Raw genomic sequence first — 6,177 nt, forward strand, 5'->3', positions numbered from 1 at the left:
ACAGATTGGAAGTCATTTACATGCTTGTGCTATAAAGAGGAAATCAGGAATTGAATCCAGACACTGATTTACTCCACAGCTGGATGAAGCAGGCAAAGGGAAAATTAGACAAGTCCAAAACTAGCAGAGAGAACAATATCCAATGAAATAAAGCATTCATCAACACAAGGCAATGAATCCACAGATGGTATCTGTGTTTATTACCATATTACAGACAACTGGCCCCATTATTTTGACATTTCAACTAGAAGCTAAATGGATTTAAAATGAAGTTGAGAAATCTGTATTGTTAGACTGATCTGGTGAAGACATCATTAGCAATAAAATCAAGGGGAAAACAAATCATGATTCCAGACTGGACACTGAGGAGATGCACGTAGAAAGACAAATACAATTGTGCTGACTTTTTTGCTCTGTTTTTGGACAGTTTTATTCAAATCATGTCCCTCACAGGAATAATTAGCTTAGAAATTATGGAAAGTTCAACGTTTAGCATAGATAATGTCAGACCTACCAGACAGTCAGAGAAAAGGCTTCTGGTTGGGTAGAGAGGTATGTAAAACAAAAGTATTCACCTTCACTTTCCTTGCCAGACAAACTGTCAGCTTAGAACCCAGGAAACATTCTCCATGACTCAAACAGTAAAGGAAGGAGTCTTCACATGAGCGGCTGATAAGATTGTGGAAAAGCTGCCTTGACTCCTAAGTTTAAAGGCCTTTCTCCCATCTGTCATGACCCGGCCTCAGGCAGCCTGGGGTCAAGCTGCAGTCAGGAGTTTGTTTCTGGCCCCCCCAGGGAGGTGACTGGGCGACGGAGAAAATGACAGGCGATTCAGTTTCCCCTTTGTTCTCATCACCCAGAGCAGCTCTCTGACAGGAGTTTACCTTCCTGCTCCAGAGACGTCAGTCATCCGGCTCGCAAATTCCAACATCAACCGCCAGCAACCCCCCCCCCACCCCCCCTCACCCACCCACCATCACCACTACCCCCCCGCATCGTTGTGACGGCTTTGTCCAAAACTGTTCCCTGTATTGCATTTTTTTTATTACACTTTTATGAGACGTCGTGTTTGGGACACTGGGAAATGTGTGAGGAAAAGTTAAAATCCTCCTTGTACCAAAAACTAACAATGCATTAAAATGAATATTGTTACTAATTATTGGCATGATCAAGGCTTTAATATCTTTATCAGAAGTATTTCACTTTGCACTAATTTTTTGGAAATATTGCATGTTTTGTGTTTTTTTTCCATTGGAAAAAATCAGGGTTCAAATGGCAAAGTCCATATAAACATAAATATTAATAAAAGAAATTATAGCACACTTTATATCTTTGGATAGGTCTGAAGTAATTGAAGAGATCTGATAAATAAAACATATGAGGCCATTCCTGCTTTGTCTGACATGATTTTGCTTTTGCAAATCCTATGAAAGGTTTCCCCCCCCCCCAATGTATATGTATTATCAAAAGTATTTGAGTTAATTTTAAATTTTATAATTAAAGAATGAAAACCCAGATCATCAGTGATGATCGAACCATCGGCCGGTTTCCAAACCCTTTCTGGACCGACAGGCTGCACAGATCACGTTGGAATTTCACAAGTTCGGAGAATGGAAGCAGCAGAAAGACGTGAAGAATTTTTACCTGCATCCTGGAAAAGATTTTCTTTGTTTCTTTCAGGATGTGTTTATAAAAATCTCCCCAGGGATCCTTTCTCATCACAATTACACAGGCCGTAAATATTTTATGACGTGAAAATATTTGATCATTTTATATGTGCAACTAAATAATTAAACAAAGCTTTAAGAGTGTTTGTCTTTTTGAACTGTCTGCCAGTGTGTGTGTGTGTGTCATGTATATATGCTCATGCCGGAGGCTGTGCGGTGACACCAGTCCGAAGTGTGGAGGTGTCAGACTTGACCTTTGACCCTTTGCAACAGCTGGTTCAGCTGCATGTTGTCAACCTATCAGGTGAGAACCTGCCTGAATCGTCCAAACACAGCTGTGACCTTCATCCAGAGATGAAGACGTGATGAAGAGGAGACGGCAAAGATCTAAAAGCTGTTGTTTAAAACTTTGTACTTCTTTTAAAGCGGGGGAAAAAAAAAAACAACAGAAGGAGAATAACATGTTCTTTTGATGATGCAGAGGAACATACTTCCATGTGAGTTACTGCGTCTGTATTTGATTATGGAGACGTTCAGTAGCGTCTGATTTCTGTTCTTCTACCTCCGTCTGGTGCTTTCAGGCAGACCAAACATTTCTGACCACTTTTAAACAATATGTAACAATATGTATATTCCAAATATTACCACTTATACCTGGAAAGTAAAGCATATATTTGCCAAATTGCACATATGATTACTTTTCATATCATCGTCATGGGGGTGGATCCCATTTGTGAGACACATGATGCATTCCAATAGTCTTCACGTTTACTGGAAATTTAATACTTGTGCTTCTCAGGTATAGAATATTTTCAGTGTGTGTAGATTTCACTCAAATGTGAATTTTAAATGATCACTAGTCAGTAAAAACCTGAGAGCCACAGCTCAAAGAGAGCTCAAACAAAAGCGATTTCCGGGCATTTCCATTGCGTATTTCCGAATTTTACTCTGCGAATTTCTGAATTTCATCTGCGAATTTCCAAATTTCCATCAATTTCAACACCTTGGACTATGAGGGAACAAAAAACACAACAGACAAGTACAACTTCCCATTTTTATTCTGTGTGTATTTATAATGTACATATAAATCAGGCCTTCTCTCTATTTTAGGTGTAAAAACTAGAACTTTAAATTCTGTTTGAATCTGAACACTTGACTCTTCTGATTTGGAGCTGTTCGCTGCTGATTATAAACTTTCTTCCTCAAGGCTGTGTTCTTGGACCAATACAGTCTATCTTATACCGGCTTCCTTGAGGTAATTTGATACGAAACAACTGTCATTGTTATGCTGATGATACCCGATTGTATAATTTTACTGACTTGACTGCTTCCCTGGAGTCTCTGTTCTCTGTGTCCTCACCAACCGACCAACCGACCCACTCTTTACCCTTACCTAACTTCCAGGGGTAGGGGTCCTGCTTGAGGTTTCTGCCTGTTAAAGGACGTTTTTCCTAGCCACTGTTTGCGCGAGGAGAATTCTGTTGGGTTTCTGTAAACAGGCTTGAGAGACTGGTTTAGAGCAGCTCTATATGTAAAGAACCATGAGATGACTTCTGTGATAATTTGGTGCTATATACATATATGTATATCGTGTGTGTATATATATATATATATATATATATATATATATATATATATTTATTTATTTATTTATTTATATCATATATATATAGACGATCATCTGATATCAAACTACCGGATATTTATTTATTCTTTACCACTGAGCCACTGGGCGGCAGTGGCTCAGTGGTAAAGCGGGCGGTAGAGCGGGTCGTCCTATGATTTAAGATCAGCGGTTCGATTCCCGCTCCCGCCCCCCCAAAAATACCCGGAGGTGAGCTGACAGTGGGAGGTGTCAGCTCATCTCCGGAGCACTGCCGAGGCACCCTTGAGCAAGGTGCCGTCCCCTTTACAAATTGCTCATTTGAGGCGCACCAAGAAGGAGCTGCCTGCCACTCTACCTCCCCTGCATGCCTACAGGCCCCCTTGTGTGTGTGTGTGTGATACAGGGGCCTGTACTCACAAATATATATATATGTATGCATGCGTTTGTAATCAGTAGCTAGAGTGTGCTTTCTTAATTTCCCTTCGGGGATCAAACCAGTATATAAAATTAAAAAAAATATATATATATATTTTCACCTTCACCTTACTGCAAACTCTTATAATAAAAAACAGAAATGTGCGATGTCTCAACGGTTCAACTTCTGGTTTCTGTATCGCTCCAGCTCGTACTCGTAGCTAATTGGTCGAGGGCAGCTGGTTGGATCCCGCTCCTGGCACCGGGTCCCAGGTTTACATAGGTGGGTGTGAGTCCCGTCCGTCATGCGGCTGGAGACGGAAAACAGACGAGAGGAAAAGCCAGTTTAGTCTGCTGGGATTCTGCTGATTTTATTTTCTTGTCCGTTTGGCTCTTGTTTTCCTGTTCCGCTTGTTTGCTCAGCGAGACTTGATTTCATTTGAACCTCGTCTTCCATATTGCTTGCATAAAGCCTCCCCTGTTTTCAGCTTTCTTCTTCTTCTGTCCTCCCTCATTGTTCTATAATTCTCTTTGCACCAGTTCACATCTCTGCATTTCATCCTACTCCGTGTTTTGAAAGATGCAGCAACGACAAAAGGGTAAAAAACGAGATGCGGGTGATAATTAGCTCGATTTGAACGACACTCATTAACACCTCTGTTTATCCTCTCCCATGCAGATCGGTTTGTGACGTCGGCATCGCCCCTGGATCGTCACTTCCGATGTGTTCTTCTCCTTGTTGTTGCGTTGTTTTGATGCGCTTCTTGGGTTGTGTGTTTTTTAGTTCAGACCTGACACTTGACCGTTCACAACTGCGAGCTTTTCCCAACATGCAACAGGAAGGACTGCGGAAACGACAAACTCGGTTTTATGTCTGATCTCCCCAGATCGTAAAGTGTCATAATGTACTTCATTAATAAAGTATCTATCTATCTATCTATCTATCTATTAGTTAACGAAAATCTTGATAAATGTGATCGTGATAAATCTCTTTATTTTTAAAAAAGAGAGTAACAGAAACAAACTTAAGATCTTTTGAGACTGACTCAGAAACAAACAGCAGCAGAATATAATCTGATTAAACACATTTATACTCACTAATTCTCCTTTAATCCACCTCTGACAGGGATTGAAGTCTACATAGAGCATTTCTATTCTGAAAAAACAGAAGTGTGTGTATGTGTGTGTGTGTGTGTGTGTGTTTGTGTAGCACTTTAATAAAAGATCAGTGTTTCTGCACATTCAGCTTCCATATGTACCCCCCTTCCCCCCCCCAGGTCTCTGAGTTGCAGGTCTTAACAGGCGTCCTCGTTGCCCGGTGATGCCGTCTTTTCAAATTCATATCACCCTCTGGTCCCGTGGGTGGAGGCTTTGGATGAAGTGTAATCAGAACTCACCTCCTTGTGAGACGTGTAAAAGTGTGTGTGCATGAGTGTGTGTGTGTGTGAGTGTGTGTGTGTGTGTGTGTGTGTGTGTGTGTGTGTGTGTGTGTGTCTGAAAGGATAAAGTATAAGAGGATCCGGCTATCTCAAAGGTCTCACTCGTGGGAGCTGAGACTTGGCTCGGAGATAATTCTCACGGCGTGGAGCCGAATCGGGTCTCGACAGAAAAAGGTTGGGCTCAAATGTTTGGATGTGAGACGCGAGGGCGCGGCGGCTAAAGCACCACGCTAGCATTTTCCTCCGTTAGCTGCGTCCACCAATCAATGTCATCCTGACGCCTGCAGCGCCGTTAGAAAACATAATCCAGTCCAGACCGTGTTTCAGATTGTTTCAGAGTGTTTATATTTAAAGATTTACCCCAAAACGGAGTAAAATCTGAGATGCACCCAAAATGTTTCCCCGCCTCTCGCCCGTAAGTCCGCTGGGATAGACTCCAGCAACCCCCCTGACCCGCAAAAGTAGGGGAAGAGGTACAGAAAATATATGAATACATAATAATATCAAAAATTTCAAAACCACTTTCGACCTGTGGGATCAAGATAAGCGTCAGCTCCTGCGTTACATAATTAGCACTGTGCTAACGCTAGCTGCCAAGTGGAGGGAAAAAAACAACAACACCTTTTTTAAAATATTAAAATTGATTAAACTTCAATCTAATATTCAATATTAAAAAAGTTTTTAATTCACGTTCTGGTAAATGAGACGTTTGTTGAAGGTCAATGGAGCAAATAGACGAATCCGCCTCTTCCTACGCCGATAATCAAGGTTTTTTTTCTCTGTCCACGCTGGTCGTGTTCCTTTAGGCGTCGACCGATCACTTTAGAGGAAAGTAATTAATGCTCAGATTTCAATCACAGACTAATTACTGGAGCGGACGCGGCGGTAACAGCAGATGTTTACAGCGTTCGATACCTGGACGCTCATTCATCCTGAACGCCTGAGAGACAAGCCGTCGATGTCTTCAATCATGTTTGAGCTAAACGCCTCTACACATTTAAATGTATAGAGACGTTTACCTTCCCTTGTGTTTCGTCTCATACTTTGTGCT

The sequence above is a fragment of the Antennarius striatus genome, chromosome 18, assembly GCF_040054535.1.
Source record: "Antennarius striatus isolate MH-2024 chromosome 18, ASM4005453v1, whole genome shotgun sequence".
Lineage (NCBI taxonomy): Eukaryota > Metazoa > Chordata > Actinopteri > Lophiiformes > Antennariidae > Antennarius > Antennarius striatus.